The sequence below is a fragment of the Ostrinia nubilalis genome, chromosome 17 (assembly GCF_963855985.1).
Source record: "Ostrinia nubilalis chromosome 17, ilOstNubi1.1, whole genome shotgun sequence".
Classification (NCBI taxonomy): domain Eukaryota; kingdom Metazoa; phylum Arthropoda; class Insecta; order Lepidoptera; family Crambidae; genus Ostrinia; species Ostrinia nubilalis.
The window spans coordinates 3,529,468-3,549,225 of NC_087104.1; the positions used below are offsets into that span (position 1 = coordinate 3,529,468).

General features: G+C 40.7%; 1 protein-coding gene across 1 annotated transcript in view; it reads left to right on the top strand.

Moving 5' to 3' along the window:
- LOC135079848 (transient receptor potential cation channel trpm) overlaps positions 1-19,758 on the top strand; it is a 307,547-nt gene that overhangs the window by 41,673 nt on the left and 246,116 nt on the right. The gene's annotated exons all lie outside the window — the stretch shown is intronic.

Below are 19,758 nucleotides of genomic sequence, written 5' to 3' on the forward strand. Positions count from 1 at the left end.
GAACCAAAATGATCCCTTTTATGAAAATATCTAACCCCATGTGTTATTGAATAATAGCCTCGATATCTGGGATTCAAAAAAAATAAGTTATTACTAAAAACGAAAGCTCATGTTCAATTTTAAGATGCTACTACCCCCAAAATTCAGGTTTTGACAGAGTTCTAGGTTAGGGCTATGGGGGTTATTTGCCAACAACCCACCATATGTTTTACTCGGAATCCTATTCCGATTCTTAATCGTTAAGATTATTGTTAGGCAGTTCGAGTCAGGAAATGAAGGTAGGAAGAACACGGTGGAAGGAAGAATATTATTAGCGGATAGGAAATTATATTTAACAACAGGAATAGCAAGGGATTGATTAGGATACAATAGCAATAAAATTATTTAAACGTTGAGAGCAAAGCGATCGCGGAAGAAGTGTCACGACGACATATTTCAAATCTCTTCAACGGCGATGAGTGAGCGGAGATCGGTGACCGGCGTTGAAGCGAGACGGCAGCATACGTCTTCACGGGTGTGCGAGCGACGCAGACGTATTGTGATGGCCGCAGCACGCATGCGCCAACGATTCGTTCACGTTCCGTCAAGTCGGGGTTGGCCCAATCTCATAGGCGGAAGCGGATCGCTCCGAAATCTAAGGCGGTGGTCCAAGTTAGGAATGTGGCGGATGGCCGCCACAGTACTCCCCTCCGCAGACCGTGACTACGGTCGATAAAAATCAGGCAGCCGGACTCTTCGACCACGGGAAGTCCGCATGACGTCTTCTTCGGCAGGTTGAGCCGTCCTCTGAACTTCTTTGGACTCATACGCTGCCTTGAGCCGGTCAATGGAGACATTGACATTCTTGGCGTTGACGTTCAAGGTGAAGTATTTAGGCTGTCGGCTGACAACCTTGTAGGGTCCAGCGTATGGTGGCTCCAGGGCGCCTCTCACGCGATCTTGACGAACGAAGACGTGGGAAGAGGTGTGGAGATCGCGTGGAACGTAGAAGGCCGAAGTGGAGTGCCAGGTGGTAGGACGAGGAGCAAGCTTCGCCATGCACGCGCGAAGACGAGTCGCGTACTGGGTGACGTCAGCTGTGAGGTAGTCGTCCTTGGGGCACAGGAACTGACCGGGTAGGCGAAGTGCTTCGCCGTACACCAGTTCGGCAGGGGAAGACTGGAGGTCTTCCTTCCAGGCACTACGCATGCCTAGAAGAACCAGTGGCAGTGCTTCAGTCCACTGTGAAGCTGGAGCGTGGCACATGATCGCTGCCTTGAGCTGGCGGTGGAGTCGCTCAACGATACCGTTGGCCGCTGGGTGGTAGGCTGTGGTGCGGAGATGGCGCGCACCAACCAAAGAAGTGAGGGCCTGGAACAGGTGGCTCTCAAACTGGCGACCACGGTCTGTGGTTACCCGCTCAGGACAACCGAATCTGGCAATCCAGCCAGACACGAGGGCAGCAGCACAGGTCTCCGCGGTGATGTCCTTCAGCGGATATGCTTCAGGCCACCGAGTAAACCTGTCTATGACAGTGAGGAGGTACCTGTAATCACATGACAAAGGTAATGGCCCTACGATGTCGAGGTGAATATGAGAGAACCTCGAGGAAGGTGGAAGAAAAGAGGATAGAGGAGAGGTAGTGTGTCGGGAAACTTTGCTTTTCTGGCATTTTAGGCATTGCCTAGACCACTCTCTACAGTCCCTGCGAATCCCTGGCCAAACAAATCTTTGTGTCACCAGTCGCACAGTAGCTGATCTCCCTGGGTGGTGTAAGTCGTGTAGCACATCAAAGACTTGCTTGCGGAACTCGGGCGTAATGTACGGACGAAGAGATGGCAGAGACGTGTCGCAGTAGACAGGCGTGTTGCTCGCCTCAGTGGCAACTTTTTGCAGTCTCAAGGCTGTTCCATGCTTGAGAAGCTCTTGCAGCTCTGGATCACTCTCCTGAGAACGTGCAAGAGACTCGTAGTCTACGGCGCAAGCTACTTCTTCGATCCGTGATAAGGCGTCGGCGACGATGTTGTCGCGTCCAGGAATGAACCTTATGTCGGTGGTGAACTGCGAGATGAAGTCAAGGTATCTGAATTGTCTAGGCGAACACTTGTCTCTGTTAAGCGAGAATGCGAATGTGAGTGGCTTGTGATCCGTAAACACAGTGAAGGTTCTGGCTTCAACCATATGCCTAAAGTACTTGATGGCTTCGTATACTGCAAGTAACTCTCGATCGTACGGGCTGTACTTCTTCTGGGAGGCGCTCAGTTTGTGAGAGAAGAAAGCCAAGGGTTGCCAGACTCGATCCTTGAGTTGCTGTAGCACGGCTCCGATAGCTACGTCAGAAGCGTCCGTGACTATGGCAAGTTCAGCAGAAGGGTCTGGATGATTGAGTTGTGTGGCTTGCGACAAAGAAGTCTTACAGTCTTCAAACGACTTCAGCATTTCCGGCGTCAAAGTAATAGGCTGTGAACCTTTGATCCGAGGGCCAGCAAGAATACTGGTGAGCGGTGCTTGGATCTTAGCGGCATTCGGTATGAAGCGTCGGTAGAAGTTGAGCATACCGAGGAAACGCTGAAGCTCCTTGACAGTCTTCGGTGGAGTGAAGTTCTGTATGGCTTCTACTTTAGTCCCTAGAGGCTTAGTTCCAGCTGCAGAGACTTGATAGCCGAGGAACGTAATCTCCGACTGGCCAAGATTGCACTTCGAAGTGTTAACAAGTAACCCGTACTCTTTCAGACGTTCAAACAGCTGACGCAGGTGCTCCAGGTGGACTTTTGGGCTGCTGGAGAACACCAGGATATCATCGAGATACCCGAAACAGAAGTCAAGGCCCAGAAGAACTTCATCGACGAATCGCTGAAAGGTCTGTGCAGCGTTCCTTAACCCAAACGTCATGTATGGGAATTCATACAGACCAAACGGAGTGGTGATGGCAGTCTTGGGGATATCAGCTGGATTTACCGGGATCTGGTTGTATGCCTTCACCAGGTCGATGGTGGAGAAGATGGCACATCCTGAGAGCTGGTAGGAGAAGTCATGTATGTGACGGATGGGATATCGGTCCGGGATAGTCCTGGCATTAAGCGCACGGTAGTCGCCGCATGGTCTCCATCCATCGTCCTTCTTCCTCACCATGTGCAGAGCAGAAGACCATGGACTCTCTGAACGTCGAGCCGTACCACACGCAAGCATGTCCTCAAACTCCTTCTTCGCTGCTTGGAAACGAACTGGATCAAGACGTCGAGGCTTGCAAGATACCGGTGGACCAGGGCTGACTCTAATGTGGTGCAGTGTGTTGTGCTTGGGTGGAGAACGAACGCCTGCTGGCCTGGTAATTTCTGGGAACTCGCGCAGAAGTGCGTGAAACTCGGTCTCACCAGTGACGGCTTTGACAGAAGCGATGTCGTCTGAGGTTCCAGAAGTAACAGCTGCTACGGACAGGGTTGTGATTCCATCGACCAAACGTTGATTTCTGCAGTCCACGAGCAAATTGTAGTGGCTCAGGAAGTCCACACCGATGATGGGCTTTGAAACGTCTGCTATGATGAAGTTCCAAGTAAAATCTCGCCTGAGTCCCAAGTTCAGGTGTAACAGTGCAGGTCCATAAGTGTGGATGACAGAGTTGTTCGCTGCGACGAGATCATACTTGGTCTTAGTACAGGGCGTCTTGATAGCAGATCGCGGAAAAACACACAGGTCTGAGCCAGTGTCCACGAGGAACTGCATTTTCGATGTGCGATCCGTAATGAAAAGACGGCCTGTTGCAGAGGGGCAGTCGTGGGCCGCTACTTCCGACCGCCCTTGAAGTTTTCCGAGGGGAAGCTGCAAGGCTGCTTACACTTCTTCGCCTTCGTACCGTAGGTGTAGTGGTAGAAGCAGTGTGGATGGTCAGGCGGTGGTTGTCTTGGCTTGGAGCGGCTGCGTGAGCGATTGTACCGGTTATTTTGAGATCTCGCACGTGATCGGTTCTCTGAATCCTCTTTGCCAACAACCCACCATATATTTTCCTCGGAATCCTCAATCCTGCTAGTCAGCATAGCCACTTGCTTGGTCAACTCTGCGATCTGGCGTTCCATGTCGCTGTAGGGAACTGCAGCAGAGGAACTGCTGGCGACTTGCGGAGTTGACGGTGCGATCTCATAGACTTTATCAGCCAACTCACCGAGTTTGTCCTTGTCGAGGTCCATTTGAGAGGCGATGACCGTCTGGATGTTCTGCGGCAGCCTGCTGGACCACAGAGTAAGCAGGAAGTCAGAAGACACCGATGGACCAGCCAAACCCGACAGGTGACGCAGGAACTGAGACGGCTTCCGATCGCCCAGCTCTTCGTGCATCAGGAGCTGCTTAATCCTCTTCTCCTGAGAAGCTGACAGTCGTTTAATTAGCTCGGATTTCAGCTTTTCGTACTTGTCCGTAGGAGGCGGGTTGGTGATGATGTCCTTCACCTCGATGGCATATTGGTGGTCTAACTGCGCAACTAAATAGTAGAACTTGGTCTCGTCCTTAGTTATGCCCGATAGGACAAACTGTGATTCAACCTGGGCAAACCACAACGCAGGCTCCTCAGGCCAGAAGGGCGGGACTCTTACGCTGAGTTTTAAAATTTCTTCATTGCCCATTGTTACAAATTCGAAAAATCGCTCACCGCTTATGACCACACCGCGGCCTTATCCTTTTGTAGACTTTTTCGAAATTTAGACTGCTTCGGAAATTCTCCTTCTCCGTCGTCGGGGTCACCAGATATGGGGGTTATTTGCCAACAACCCACCATATGTTTTACTCGGAATCCTATTCCGATTCTTAATCGTTAAGATTATTGTTAGGCAGTTCGAGTCAGGAAATGAAGGTAGGAAGAACACGGTGGAAGGAAGAATATTATTAGCGGATAGGAAATTATATTTAACAACAGGAATAGCAAGGGATTGATTAGGATACAATAGCAATAAAATTATTTAAACGTTGAGAGCAAAGCGATCGCGGAAGAAGTGTCACGACGACATATTTCAAATCTCTTCAACGGCGATGAGTGAGCGGAGATCGGTGACCGGCGTTGAAGCGAGACGGCAGCATACGTCTTCACGGGTGTGCGAGCGACGCAGACGTATTGTGATGGCCGCAGCACGCATGCGCCAACGATTCGTTCACGTTCCGTCAAGTCGGGGTTGGCCCAATCTCATAGGCGGAAGCGGATCGCTCCGAAATCTAAGGCGGTGGTCCAAGTTAGGAATGTGGCGGATGGCCGCCACAGGGCCATGAGCTATTTTTGAATTTTTTTGCAGAAATTAGTATCTAATAACGATATCATGTCTTTATGAAGAATAATAAAGCTCCTTATATCTAAAATGTCTTTTTTTAATTAGTATAAATTGTAATTGTAATGAAATAGCTATTCATAGGTTCATGACGGATTGATACGATCGTGCGGGGGGGTGAAGGGGGTTAAAGTCACCCCCTAAATTTTTTCGCTATTTTTCTCTATTTACTAAGATCCTAAAGACCCCAGAAACTAACGCGATTTTTTAGAAATCGTCAAATTTTTCTCTCGTGCTGAAAGGGATACGCTCGTTGTAAGACAAATGAAGTTCTATCAGCCGGTGTTAGAATCATTTTGTTACTAGTTAAAACATTGTTGCAGCTTCATCATGAAATGTAAATAAAGAATAGTTACGAGTACATACCAATAGTCCTGGGTAAGCTTTGATTTGTAATTTGGAACAATTAAATTGCTTATTTGTTCATTACGTGAGGTACGTTAATGTAATAAACCACGCTATAGTTTTCCTAGAAGGGTGTGTTGACTCGTTAAGGTTTATGTTATTTATTCTCCATGTTACCATGCGACATAATTGTAGTGACCTTTCACCTGGGACCTTTACAGTTTACAAAGCGTTTTCTGTGTCCTTTGTGCAGGACTTTTGTTAGCAACCTTGAAGTGCTATTTGTATATAAATAATTGGGTAATTATAAACTGGGAACAGCAATTCATTGTTAATAGTGTGGTGGACGATAATTGCTTTTTATTTTGACTTACGTAAGCAGTTTAAAAAGTTGAAACAATGGTGACATTACATGGAACCAAAATCCAAATACTTACTAAAACAAACGAAAAAGTAAGATGCAAAATTTTATAAAAATTAAAGTTTTTAAAGACACCTGTTTCAATCTCAGTTAAAGTTGATTACAAATATTAATTTAATTAATATCATATTTATTTCCGGTTAAAAAACTTAATAGCATTGATAGATAGTCAACATTTTTTAGATTGCATATTTTTTTATCAACATTTTGAGTGAAGTCGCGGCCTGATACTAGTTTTAATACTAAAAGTATTATTTATAAATACACTCCTTGACAAGGTTACACCGGCGCCACTGAGCGTCTGTTTATTTAACAGTAGTCAACGGTGCGCCGGCGCACAGATCCCTGGAACGTCTTCAGTGTGAAGTGTTTTCTATGAATTTACGTGAATTTCCATTTATAATTTGATAAATTTAAACGAGATTTTTTTAAAGTTGAAATAGAGACTAAAGTACGACAAAAAGTCGCTTTGTGTTAAACACCACCTCAAAATTTCCAGTTATTTTTTACATTACGAGTACTTTAAATAATGAATAACAATTATCAGGAAAGATACACGGATCGATCGTTTTCGTGAATGTGCGAGCTGAACTGAACTATCGATAAAATAGTGATGTGACGAGATGACGTCGCTGGGCATCCCTACGGAGGCCCCCATCCACACCATCCTCTGCACTTCGGCGTACACGCAGAAAGCCATCAAGGCTCCTCCAAAAAAGGTATGTTTATTTACTGTCTACCTAAAAAAAACGATTGTCAGGGAAAATAGATAGGCAGAATAATTTTCAGAAAGGAAATAAGAGGGAATTTCCAATGATTCTTTTGCTATGTTCTGTGTACCTACCATGAGTTTACGTTAGGTGTGCTCGCTAGCGAATACGTCAAAAATCTCTATTAAGCATTTGTTTCTTGAAAGTAGCCGCTAGGGGCGCTGCACAATATGTCATACAATTAATGTCATTTTTTTACGCAGTCGCTAGCGAGCACACCTAACGTAAACTCATGGTAAGCACACTGATCAATCATGCTGGGGAAACTTTCTTATTCTTCTGCGATCTTCTGTAGGTCTGGTTGTCAGGGCCGTCTTTAACCTACTAGGGGCCCTGAGCATTTAAGGATCTTAAGGATCGGGCCCAGGGCCCCCTCGGTCGCGGGGCCCTGGGTACGTGCCCAAAGTGTCCAGTGGGAAAGAGGGGCCTGCTAGTTGTCCGCTCGCGTTCCTCCTAATAAAGGACTAAGATCTGAAAGCTGGGTTGAATAACTCTGGTATCTGGGGGCACGGCAGTGCCCCCACCAAGTCGAGCAAAAAAGCGGCACGGCCGTACCATCCTTTTCTCGAAGCAATTCAGGCCATTTTCGACCGCCTGTAACTTCGTTGTGGATAAAACTAGAAGGCTGAATTTTCATTAGCTATGCAGGCATTGTAAAGACACGGTATATTTAAAATTTCATTCAATTTGAACCAGTAGTTTAAGAATTATAACGGGTCAAAGTTACTTAATTTTGTCACTCACTGACTGACTCACTGACTCACCGATCATCAAAACTCTAAGGCACTTCTAGCAGACCTAGAAGCTTCAAATTTGGAATATAAGTAGTGTTTGGTGTATGAATCAAGGAAAAACTAAAATATTTGGGGGCACGGTAGTGCAACCGCCAAGTCGAGTAAAATTTTTCAATTTCGGTCCAGTTTTCTAGATACATAACTGCTGTCTACAAAATACAAAAAGAAATGATATTTGGGGGCACGGTAGTGCAACCGCCAAGTCGAGTAAAATTTTTCAATTTCGGTCCAGTTTTCTAGATACATAACTGCTGTCTACAAAATACAAAAAGAAATGAGATCCCATCAAAAACAATACTTGTCAAAAAAAACCAAGTCTCGCAACTCAGTTGTTCTACGGTAAAAAGTTGTGAGATCCATGTAATACCAAGTCCAGGCCAGGAAATCTTTAACGTTTTACATAAATATATTGACTTGGCCATCGCATGAAAACACGTGTAAATTAAATTATTTAGTGCGATGGCCAAGTCAATAATTTATGTAAAACGTTAAAGATTTCCTGGCCTGGACTTGGTATTACATGGATCTCACAACTTTTTACCGTAGAACAACTGAGTTGCGAGACTTGGTTTTTTTGACAAGTATTGTTTTTGATGGGATCTAGTCTTTTTGTACAATTTCAGCGAAGGAATTGCTCCGCGATTGTTTTGCATCTCCTCATATCTTATCTTAGCAACCATGACGAATGCCACGATCTAGATTTAGGTCATATTGAACTTCAAACAATGTGATCTTATAATAGGTATCTCATCTTTCCGTCCATCTTCCAGTGTAGGCACTATAAAGCCCGATTTCCACCGAAGCCACAGAATAAATAAACCGAATCTGAGGAATGTGGAAGTACCGAAATCAATTTTTTTATTCAAACACATCAGTCAGCTTTGGTGGAAACCGAGCCTTTAGGGTTCCCCGCTGAAAACAGAAAATCAGTATCGAGACAAGCCGCCTGGCTGTTTCCCCCATTTGGCAGAAGCGTACAAGTTGTCAGTCCTTTAACCTGCACCAGAAGGAGGGTTATGTTTAGTCTTGCATCCCTGCTTCAGTAAAAACATCGCGTCGGCCAGCTACTGTTTTTTTTTTTTTTTTTTTTTTTTTTATCCACAACGAGGAAGCTCTTGACCTGTATCTCACCTGATGGTAAGTGACGATCAGGCCGAAGGTGGAAGCGAGCTTCACCCGGAATCCTCAACCACGGAGGAACTGGCTATCTTACCTCTAACTGCCGGAACACAACAATGCTGTTAACATTGCTGTTATGGCGACAGACTTAGGTAAGATGGTGGTAGCTAGCCAGGCGGACTTAGAACAAGCCCTACCACCAACCAAACCGAACAGAAAAATCTGCCCCCACTTGGAATCGAACCCGGGACCTCTGCGTCTGAAGCAGGTGGTCTTACCACTAGACCACAGAGGCGGCTTTGCCTACACGTGAACTTATTTATCTTTCATATCACAAGGATTCAAAGGATCTGATTGCTACGCCAGACATGTTGACAGTAGAATTTTTGCTTAAATCGTTATACTTTTAAAACCGGCAATCCGTACATTTTTATCGTATATCCGTACATAATATTATCTAGATGAATATTCTCATACTATAGCCAATAATGCCTGAAATAACGCAAATGGTCGACCCAGAAATAAACCCAAATAAGTAATCTGAATTTCTAGTCATTGCAAAATCAGATTACATTATTTGGGTTTATTTTACTAGAATCTAGTTTAACGAGAAGTTTCAAAGATAATTTTCTGACAAGGAGGCACGTGAATGAGCTTTAGTGGGTTTGGGTTTTTCAATAGTTGTTCAGAACCCCAAAACTGATCTCGTTAAATAATTTCTACGTCAATGCTATGTATGTGTATGTGTAGTGACGTCAGTACCTGCCAATGATTTATGAGCGATTTATTTTAAATGAAGTGTAAACATAACTCAATGCACGTTGAAGTCCTAGGATCAAGGGAGATCTTGGAAATGCGTTAGGTCTATGTCGATGTTCTGTTCTTTGATGTCTTAAACCATAATTAAACGTAGTCTACGCTAAAATATTAGCAATTTTGGAAAGCAATGAAACTGGATAAATATTGATCATCATCATCTCAGCCATAGGACGTCCACTGCTGAACATAGGCCTCCCCCAATGCTTTCCATGTTGCCCGGTTGGTAGCGGCCTGCGTCCAGCGCCTTCCTGCTACCTTTATGATGTCGTCGGTCCACCTTGTGGGTGGACGACGTCCCACGCTGTGTTTTCCGGTACGCGGTACCGTATTTTTAACGGCTTTTTGAAGCCTGTTTAAAGATAAGTTACAAATTGAAATAATGTTGTGATAAGATGTTCCAGTCGATTTTATCTTATTTTACGAGTATATCCAAAATTGGCTGATTGGGACCTATACATTCGTTTTATGACCTATTTCAGACACTCGTTGACTTTTTTATTATTGGTATTTCAAACAAATTGAGGTTTTTGATTGAATTTCGGTATTTATAAACCAATCAAAGGGACGAAATCTATGGCTAAGATTGAATCGTTTTGAGCTTTGTTTTGTTTTGTAATACAGCCTCTATAGTCTGACAAAAAGGTCTTGAGGCTGGAACAAACCGCACGATTAAAATACGATCGCTCAACATCGTGCCTTGACAAGCCCTTGATAGAATGACTGGTAAATAAGCAATTTGACCGTTTTAACCCCATTGGGTGTGCCTAAGGCAGGCCCATAAAGACGAGGTGTGGCCTATCGGGTTACGACTTAATATAGCGCAAAGGCATACGATACAAGTGGTGTGTGGTGCATATTATAGGGAATTTGGTTTGTGAAGTGCTAATAGTGGTTTGTTATTGAACATCACAGACTTTGTTTAGTTTATTTTAAGCTACTAGTAGAGTACCTACTTGTCTTCTGGTTTCTATTTTGGATTTTATGGTTTGAATAAATATGTACTAGACAATGTTGACATTCATAATCAGCATTTATAGATTTGACACACATAATAAATAATACTTTAAACGGGTTCCGTTTTAAGTTGTGAACCCTTAAAACATATAATTCAAAATAAATAATAATTCATATTATGTATGGATATAAAATCGGATTTGATTTTATTCCAGACTGACCGTGACTGCGCTTTTTGAATAATGGTGTTTTTATTGCTTTTTTACGGCCGACTCTAAATTGATCATGATGAAATTTTCCGCTACCGAAAAATAAGTAACTATGCAAAATCCGCTGTAGTACTTCTTTTCTAACCTTTCCACCACATCATCCGTCTTCTGGTGTCCTCTAGATTTGATTTGAGATCCACCTGTTTGAAACTTGACTTGTCTGTCTATAATCACTGTAGTTCTGATCTACTTCATTGTTATCTGAAGTCCCTCTCACACAAAGCAAGATCCTAGCATGAGCGACAGTGACATAAAGACCCGAAAATACGTAAACAACGTTAAGAGAGTAGCCGTACCCATTCTTCTTGTCGTGTCGACAACAAACCTACACAGTGTCCGGTCAGCTCCAAACTCTACTACGAGAGTGGCGTTTTCGGTAGCATTCATTAAGGCTGAATTACACCATCATACTTTAACTTTGAAAAAAGTAAAAAATATGTCAAACTCCATACAAAAAACAACGATTATTGTTATAGTTCTGTTAAAGAAAATTGGTGCAACTCAGCCTAAACCTTCCTGCTTGTTTTTTGCACGCACCCTTTGCTACCTTCATACCTTTGATACCATTTGCTTACAGTTCTGGAGCGGATCTTCCAATGCCTTAAAATACATATTTTTATAGCCAACTCGGCGCCACGTATAATGTTAGTCCATCATAAAAATTGCCACATACCCTTGATAAAACATTAATTTAACGATCTTTTCATGGAGATGTATCATGTAGGTTCCATCAGTCATAGTAAGTTGTATATTTTGTTGCGAAACTTCTTTGGACTACTAAAATCTTTGTTTCACTGTGACAGTGATCGAGTGCGAAAGCGTTGGTTGTGTGGTCTGTGACTGGCTATGAACAGAGTATTTGTAGGTACTTCTTGAGTAATTTTCGTATTCCACTTTATTTGTGGTGAAATTCAAAATTTAAGCCAAAAAAGCCGACGCCTAATTGCTCAAAAGTACACACCCACACAATAGGGATGTTTCCTGGGTCAAAAAGCAAGAGTTTTAATTAGTCCGTCAGTTAACTTATCAAAAAATACTCTACACGTATTTTTCACTTTTTCAAACTAATGAAAATTTAAAGAGATAAAGCGCGCCAAAGTTCATGTTAGGGTCTGACTAGACTTAAGATATATAAATTAAAAGCGGACTGTATTTCATAGGTATAATATTGTAAAATATATATCGCTAGTTCGCGCCTACGTGGGAGGGCCGCGTCTGACACCGGTGGCGGTCGTGAGGCTGAGTGGGCGTCGGGCACGTACGGAGTGTGCCGGCGCCTCGCGCGGAGACGATGATGGCCAATCGATGTCGAAGAAGCCCGAGGACCCGAGAAGCGCCAACAGTTCATAAGAGGCCCGTGACGTCAATGCGTGCATAAAAGTGCCGCACGTTGTGACGTCGTGCTGAACTTCAACGCACCATAACTATGTAATTATTTGTTAGATTGACAAATAAAAATATATGTGTCCAATATTTTTTGATATTAAACATTACGGACTAAAAAAATTTTTTTAGGAAACTAGCCTAAGAGATCCCGAGTTTTTACCTCACTGCGCCAGAAGGAGCGTTATGTTTTTCATAGTATGTTTCTGACGAACCCAAAAAGGACCAAAATGATTACTTTAAGCTGCCTAAAACCCGAGAAATGAAACGTTCCATTCAATCCATTTAAAACCCCAAGTTTGTAACTGTGACCTGAATTTGACAGTTGCCAAGTGATAAAGAACTTCTTTGTGTACCTTTATATGATCTATGCCTTTTTTTTTTATATAATATCATTGTATGCCATGCTCTGCCATTTTTGCCGCTTAATTTAGTAGTGTGACGGGAATTCGTGTAATTGAGAATGTTACTAGGTATGCAAAATCACTTGAAACCTATGTTACAGTTAAGCTTTTACATTTACAAATACATTAGTTTTTATTTCATTCAAAAATACCCAGTAGTTATGATTTTATAGGCATTCAAAGTTCGCTTAAATATTGAGTCCCGCCGACGGTCACGTGACCCCGTGTGACGTACATTCACAGCGTCCGCTCACTAGAAAACGGATTTAAACATACTTAAATATTTTGTAAATACAAACTTATTATACATGTTACGGTTAATGTGATAAATTGAAAATTATTAATAATAACCGGTTATTATGAATAATTACCGACAGTCGCGGTAAAAGTGATAAATTAATCACATTTAACAGTGATTATTTAATAATTCAACCTTAGTACTAACAAATTTCATAAAAGAGAACAACATCTTGTGTACGTGCTCGTGTACAGCCAAACTTTTGAACGTTTTGATATCATATATTAATATAATTTGGCATAATGAGTTTGCAATGTTTCTTGCATAATATTACTTTTCCATGATGCCTATAACATAATGTTTTGATTTAAAGTGAAAAATAGGTTAAGGTGCGGCGGGGGTGGCCCTTGGGCCACCCCTAAGCCGCCTATTTAGTTTTATACACACATAAATGACCTCATATTAATCACATTTACCAAATCATGCGGTGATTATTCATAATAACCGGCGATTATTCATAATTTTCACATTTATCACTTTGACCGTAACATATATATTAACACCCAGACCCATCACAGAAATTAAAATTGAACCAAACCCAAACTTGATGCGATTGTGTCGTTTTATTGCGAATTACCTTCCAGCTCCATCATTAGACCCCGATTACTATATAGAATTAAAATACTCATCAATACAAAACGAACGAGCCCAAACTCGATGCATTTAAGTCGTTTTATTATAGATTTCCTATGGCCACCTTCCAGCTCCATCATCAGATCAGCTCCATGTCATCATAATATTGCATGGTCATCCAAATCACATGTGTTTGCAAAATTTCAGCTTAATCAGTTGCCTGGAAGTGGGTCTTAATTCAGCTTGCAAGATTCCACCCATACAAATTATGAGCCAGTCACTGTAATATGACGTCACGCGCATAAAATGGCGGGCCGGCCGCCGCCCGCACTTTTAAAATTCAATATCTTGGAAACTAATTGACGTATCGAAATAATTCTTTCACGTGTATTTTTTATTTTTAACAGAGAATACAGGAAGCTAAAAAACAAAATTAGTGAACATTCTTCATTGAAGATAATGCCAGAATACACAAGCAAACACATTTACATGACCTTTATATGGAACCCGTTTTCTTACGGTTTGGAATTAATGCCCATTGGTGGCACTTAATTTTGCTTCTTACGACCCTGCTAACTTTCTGGGTGCTGCTTGATTGTATACCTTATGCTGATGAAGTTAGTGCCATGCCACGTCCCAAGGGTATGGAGGGAGTTAGTTTATGGTTGAGTACCAAAATTATCCTCAGATGACTCGCTAACACTGGAAATTACAGGAAATAATAATTACTGATTAAAGTTTATATTTCTGTATGTTTTCGCATCGCAAAATTTCACATTCAGTCAGTGGTAATGTTAGTCGGCGTTTAGTCATTGCAAGAATGTCAATTTATTTTACTAATTTGTGCGAAAATCCTAAGGTAACGTATGCCCGGTCATTCGCACAAAAGCCTGCCACTGTGCATATACGAGTACTATGCTTGAATTGCCAAGCAGGTCTACATTTCTTCAACTTAAAATCCCGTATCTGCAAGCAATTTGCCCGCAGAAACGGCTGGCATTGCCAGGTCAATATGTCGATGGGCTGATTACTGGCAACCCTGCCGACCGGAGATTGTGCTCGTAAGATTCGCTTCGCAAGATTAGAGCCGTTGCAGTTCGTCGGTGCATCCGACATCATTTGCTAAATGTACGAGTACGTACGGAATACCAATAGGATATTTTGTTGTAGAGCTGCGCGAGTTTTCTTCGACTAAAATAGTAAGACACGGGTCTTAACGCGACGTTCATTAATGAGTTACATTATGTACCTACTCACGGCTTGACGTTTCGGCTGCGATGCTGCAGCCGTGGTCACAAGCAGACTGGCGGCTCGCGGCGTCACGGTGGTCTGAAAATGAAGCTCCCATACCATAGAAACTTAATGTCAGAAATTAATAAATAAAAATATGTATTGTGTTTAGTATACCTCCCTTTGTTTTACTAATATAGTATGAAGGGTATGAGTAGCTCTATGTGTGAGAAAAATAATATTTTTATTTTTTTTGTGTAAAAATAGGTCTAGTTTCATCTCTTTTTAACCGACTTCAAAAAAGGAGGAGGTTATATGTTCGACTGTATGTATGTTTTTTTTTTCTATGTATGTTCACCGATTACTCCGTCAATTGTGGACCGATTTTCAAAATTCTTTTTTTGTTCGATAGGGTACACTTCTGAGGTGGTCCCATTGTCACCAAGTCAGGATCTGATGATGGGATCCTAGGGAAATCGAGGGCAACCCTCAAATTTTATAGGCACGTATATCGTATTTCAAACTTTTTCTTAAGTTATTCAAGTATTTGCTCCTGGAAATCATCATCTCATATTGATGAGGTGATGATAGAAGGTACAACTCCTTAATGCTTAGGAGTTGGAGGATAATTATTTTAATTTTATAGATAACTATAGTTTCTAAATTTATTCAAGTGTTTGCATCAGATAGTCATCATCTCATCATGATGAACTGGTCATGGTAGGTACAACTCCTTAACGCTTAGGAGTGGGAGGATAATTTTTTAAATATTATAGGTACAATAGACCCACAGTTGTATTCTTTCATGTTTTTAAGGTAGGCTGACGGTTTAAGGTCTTTTTAGGTTGCCGATATGATAACCTGTATTTTGTAGGGAATATTATTTTACACTTGACATGAAGAATATAGTCTCAATGTACTGCCTACCTTCAGTGGTAACATCACGGTAATAATTAGTTAACTAAAAAGCAAGAAATAAGTTCAATGTACTGCCTACCTTCAGTGGTAACATCAAGGTAATAATTAGTTAACTAAAAAGCAAGAAATAAGTTAATTTTTATAAAAAAAATAAAACCGACTCCAAAAAACAAACACTAAAAAGTAGAAAAATAATTACCTACTAATTACTTATTTATTAGGACGAATTAATATTTATGTTATACCATGATTGATACTTTTGGAGTCGGTGCAAGCAAACTTCACACGTTTCATAATCTTGGCACCGACTCCAGAAGTATCAATCATGGTGTAACATAAATATTAATTCGTCCTAATAAATAAGTAATTAGTAGGTAATTATTTTTCTACTTTTTAGTGTTTGTTTTTTGGAGTCGGTTTTATTTTTATATGTACACTTTAACGTGACTCACACTGTATTAGTAAAACAAAGGGAGGTATACTAAACACAATACATATTTTTATTTATTAATTTCTGACATTACGTTTCTGTATGGGAGCTTCATTTTCAGACCACTGTGCGTCGTCCGTTCGGGCGTAGATTTTCTTCGACTACATAGATGTACGAGAGTACTGTACTTAAGAAGCAATTGCCTCTCGCGAGCAGAATTAACTCACAAAGGCCACGTCGACAATTTCGGACTTCTCGTATTAATAAAATAATAATAGAAATAAATTCGTACAAACTTTACTCATACCTCTCACCGATCATGAGTCAGTTCAGTCAGTGTTCTGTTGGCTCAAATTATCGTCAATCGATCGGTCTTACCAATATCATTTCTGTTCTCCAAAATGTTTCATGGTACGAATATGTTTCTGCTGACGACTGACGCTACAGATTGCCTACTCTGGATACTTTTTTGTAGCTTTAAGTGCGGTTGACTTAGTAACTATCGGGATTATTCAGGACTCCTGAAGATACTTGGTAGTATAGCCTAGAGATCATTTACAATGCCATAAGTTTGCTGGAATTTCCTTTGGGTTTTCTTGCTAGTCTCTGAATTTCGCTGCTGTCGTTGCGGACAAAATTGAAAATTGTAATAAGTATGTGTTAGTTTTGCAGTATAAGGTTGGGACTTGAGAACCTAATTTGATATCTTTCTTATGGCTGTTGTTGTCTCCTTTCAATTTTCTTTTGTAGAAGGCGCTTAATATTGTTTTGAATTGAGTAGCGGCCATTTTCTCAGTCCTTTGTACGAGTAGTGCACTACAAGGTGCTTAGGAGCCGCTTGTCTGATATTGAAACTCGGCGAATATTAAATTAAATCCTATGCAAATTTAATAAGCATGTAATGAGTTTACGTTAAAAGGTTTACGTGTAGACACCTGTGTGTGTGCTTACCATGAGTTTACATTAGGTGTGCTCGCTATCGCTAGCGAGTGCGTCGAAAAAAAATCTATGAAAATTTTAGTTCTAGGGGCGCTGTACACAAATTAAATTAACGTCATTTTATTTTTATTTTTTATGCTTAAAGTTAAAGTAACTTTAGCACGTCTAAACTGCTAAAGAATCTCGGAAAAATATGCCAGAAACAGACCCGGCTGACCACCACCGTGAGAAGTGTATAATAGGTCAAATCATCCATTTAATTTTGTCGAGTAGTGAAATAGGTAGGTCATTTTAGACGTGAAACAATTCTGCTAAATTCAAATGTTATTTAAAGTATTAATAGAACCCTTACATTGAATCATAAGTTTGCACAGACATTATGATTGGCAATGAACACGCATTCTAGATATAAATAAGCACTAAGTATTAGATATACTCAACTACAATATATAAAATTTTCCATAGCAAGTGGAAAATTTTAATTCACTTGGGTTAATTTAGTTAATTTTATTTTTAAAAACAGAAGAAGTATTTTACATGTCTCAAACAAAACCTTCTTGCCCTAACTAGAGTGCTATAAGACAATAAGAACAAGTACAGCAAAAACTTCATCAAAACTGGTAAGACTTCGTTCGTTTTGGCCAAATGACGTCCACTGCTGGACAAAAGCTTCCCCCAAGGATTTTCATAACGACCGGTCCCTCGCTGCCCGCATCCAGGATTTTCTCGTGAGTAGAAGAGTGATAACCTCTTTCTATTTGAAATCGGTAAAAAACGTACAATGGTGGACCGACGACATCATAAAGCTAAAGGTAGCAGGAAGGCGCTGGACGCAGGCCGCTACCAACCGGGCAACATGGAAAGTATTGGAAAGCATTGGGGGAGGCCTATGTTCAGCAGTGGACGTCATTTGGCAAAAACGAACGAACTCTTACCAGTGAGATGATGATGATGATTTTGAAAAAACGTACAATGCTCTCACGTACAAGTTTTGTTCGCCACCAAACCCGACATCTATGTAGTTTTTTAGCGATGCCAAAGAATACATTATAGGGATGAAAATAGCCATGGCAGTTAGTATTATCGTAATACCTACTTAATGCATTCGAGCTAGTGATGCAACGAATACTAATTTTACGAATACGAATATTAAATCTACTATTCGGCGAATACGACTACGAATATTTCTAGTCTCTACATAGTCATTAAATACTCATTTTAACTCTTTTAATATGGTTAATGTTTCAGTAATTAAAATTTACAAATGGCATTTTTTTTTGTTATTGTATCATTTTACTTTGTAACTAATCACAAAACAAAATAATACTTGTACAATCGACCTGCTATCAGCTGTCAAATTCCGGAAGATACTTACTACTTTGTTACATACTGACCGGGGTTTTCCCGTCGTGTCGTTGTGGCTATAGTGTTTGCAGATACACAACACGTGTGTGACAAAATTTTAAAAAAAGTAGGTGTTCGTATTCGTAATTATTATTTCACCGAATACGAATATTTTGTAAATGTCTACTATTCGGCGAATACGAATATTCGTATTCGTTGCATCAGTAATTCGAGCGCATAAGTATTTTCAATGAGATACAACACGTTCAGTATTAAAAATAACTGGCGTCCGAATATTTATATTTATTTAGTCCTTTGTTGCCTAAAATGGCTAAAAATTGTTTATATCCATAACGAGGAAGTATGAAAGAAAGTAATGAATGACCAATAGGGTTCTTTTTACCCTTTAGGTACGGTACCCTGAAAGAAAACCTCAATAAATGGCTTGTTTTTGAACATAATTATAAAGTTAGAAACTCAAAAATTAGTACTATGTACTTTGATCGAGACTAGCGTCTAAATATTATGTTTTACTTAGTAGTAGTTAGTAGTTCGAACTGTGTTCGAACTTTAGATCGATCGCAATCACGTAGTTCGTAAACATGGCAAAAGATGGCGTTAGCGTTGGTTGAAACTATTTATATGACGACTGAACAAATAAAAATATTTTTCCTCATTCATTTATCGTGATTTTACCACCTGCATTTATTTTGTTATTTTAACGAATCGTAACTGTACCAAATGGTAAAAGAGTTTAGTAGCTTGCTGGCTTTATACGTAAATACGTAACTATGTTTAACATGAATAACAACATACATATTAATTGCATGTCATGTGAGCTTTAGAATATATTACAACTTTTACAAAATTAGATAGATACTATACCACACAAAACAAGAAAAGAAAGAAATAAAAGGCGCTACAATTTAGTTCGTGTTATCGCTATGAAGCGACCTCGCCCAGACAACCAATGAATGAACCTAATGAATTTACAAAATAGAAGTGGCTATTCAGCTATTTCTTACTTAATATTGTCTCCTAAAATCCTATAATGAAATGAGTGGTAGGTATTTGTTATAATAAATAAATAAATTACTAACATAGTTGTTTATGCCACCCATTTACTAACCATGTGGATCATTGTTATCTTTAAATAAATAGGTAAATTGAATTAAAAAAATAATGACAACAAAATTCTGCTTTTCTGGTTCCCGCAAAAGAGAAGTTTTATACCCGTGTTCACAAACGATGCTTGCTTTTAAGTGAAGCAGCAAATCGAATGCACAGCGTTGAATAGAGCTCTGTGATTGGTTCGTGTGTCACCCTGTGCGTCCACGCGCACTGTGAGACCTCATAGTAATGTTTGTGAATACGGGCCGGGCGTTAGTTGTTTTTGTATTTATCAGCGAATTCGTAATAACACAGATAATGTCACTGACAAACTACATGCATTGCGGTAT